Raw genomic sequence first — 2,345 nt, forward strand, 5'->3', positions numbered from 1 at the left:
GGTGTGAGTGAATGTGTGTGTGTCTGTGTTGCCCTGTGAAGGACTGGCGTCCCCTCCAGGGTGTATTCCCGCCTTGCGCCCGATGATTCCAGGTAGGCTCTGGACCCCCCGCGACCCTAAATTGGATAAGCGGTTACAGATAATGGATGGATGGATGGAAGGTTCACAAAACTGATAGCCTAAAACAGTCTAAGCACTTATTCTATATATACAGTTGGAAAACGCGTTATAAAAATGAGCAGGTACGATAGACACACAAAAATAGTCTCTACTCTGTTGGAGGATCTAAATTTGTGTACAGCGTTAGTGAGTAGAGAATGCAGTTCCACTGCTCCCAGTCTACTGTGAAATGCTTTCCATTGAAACTATACCAGATTTGTGCAATAGGACCCATGTCCACATGTTGAATTTGGTCATTATAAAATAAGTATTATTTTATAGTAAATAATTTAGCAATAAGCTGGCGCCATCAGCTGGACAATGTGGGAAATGACGTTAATAGAGAATGATATCCGGATGTTGCTCTCTTCTCCCTGTGATACTACATAAATAAGTTTTGTACACGTAGATATGTCGTATCTGAAAACATTGGAAAACGTTTTCCTCAATGCAGTGTTTACATACATATTGAGGAAAACTTTATTTAAAACACACACACACACACACACACACACACACACACACTATACTATGCTTTCTTTTGCTGAATATTGGGAGGGACATACACAGTAAGCAGGAGTAGACCAGATGGTATGGAGAGGAACTGGTGCCAAATTGAATAGCAATCACTGCAATAGGACAATGTGAAATTCAATCCACACACTTCCTTGCTGTTTCAAACTAACATGAAGAATATGTGCCAAAATTAAAAGCAAAACTGAAATTACATTGTTTTCACGTCGACCTTTTTACTGAACAATACACGATGATATTCATTTAAAAAATTAAATGCAATATTAGTGTCAGAATGGAATACAATCACTTCCAAATGTTACCAGTACACAACTGTAATTTTTTACATAGCGAGTTGTACTTAAATAATAAACGTGTCATTGTAATAAACACAGACGTGCAGAAAACGTGCCATAATGAAAACCAAATATTCATTACATTGATATAATGTCATTCTGTCTCTTACCAGAAAAAAAAACAAACGTTTCGATTTCCATTTAAAGAATAAAATGCTGAATTCGTGTCAGAATTTAACACAAACCACCGCAGAATGTATACATTCATTCATTCATTCATTCATTCATTATCTGTAGCCGCTTATCCAGTTCAGGGTCGGAGGCACAGACACAGACAGTCACCCAGAGGAAACCCATGCAGACACAGAGAGAACACACCACATTCCTCACAGACAGTCACCCGGAGGACACTCACGCAGACACAGGGAGAACACACAGTAACCCGGAGGAAATCCACGCAGACACAGGGTGAACACACCACACTCCTCACAGACAGTCACCCGAAGGAAACCCATGCAGACACAGAGAGAACACACCACACTCCTCACAGACAGTCACCCGGAGGAAACCCACGCAGACACAGGGAGAACACACCACGCTCCTCACAGACAGTCACCCGGAGGACACCCACGCAGACACAGGGAGAACAAACCACACTCCGCACAGACAGTCACCCAGAGGACACCCACGCAGACACAGGGAGAACAAACCACACTCCTCACAGACAGTCACCCGGAGTGGGGCTTGAACCCACAACCTCCAGGTCCCTGGATCTGTGTGACTGCGACACTACCTACTGCTCCACAGTGCTGCCCAAAATGCAATCAGCTCAGCAGTATTTTATTCCACTGTGTGGCGTTGTGAACGTGCCAAAGCAAAATAAAAAAGAAGGGCTTGCACTTCAGCTGAGAGCAGTGCTGTATTCGTGCCACAATTGAAAAGCAACCAATTTTCAATCACAGTCCACTGCAGAATTTGGTGTGGCGTTCTGCTCTTTTGCTTTAATTTAAAAGCGGTTTTGCTTTTAATTCTGGCTCGTATTATTCATGTTAGTTTGGAAAAGCAATGATGTGTGTGGATTGCATTTCACATTGTCCTATTGCAGTTATTGCTTTTCAATTTGCCACTAATTCCTCTCCATAAGACGGGAATTAGGGTTAGGTTGTACTCCACTTGGAGTACACTTGGAGCTCCACTTGGAGCTGCCTCCGGCCTAATCCTGCAGTACTTCCACTAGGTGTCAGTACCCAGAATTGGACTATAAGTTAAGAAACGCCTTTTAGATAACTTGTCCTGACTTGAAAATATGTTGAAATGTAAAAACACGGCTTGAGAGCTGATCAGGTAGTGAAATATATCTGCACCAAATTAAAAGCA

This window comes from Hoplias malabaricus, chromosome 1, assembly GCF_029633855.1.
Source record: "Hoplias malabaricus isolate fHopMal1 chromosome 1, fHopMal1.hap1, whole genome shotgun sequence".
Taxonomy (NCBI): domain Eukaryota; kingdom Metazoa; phylum Chordata; class Actinopteri; order Characiformes; family Erythrinidae; genus Hoplias; species Hoplias malabaricus.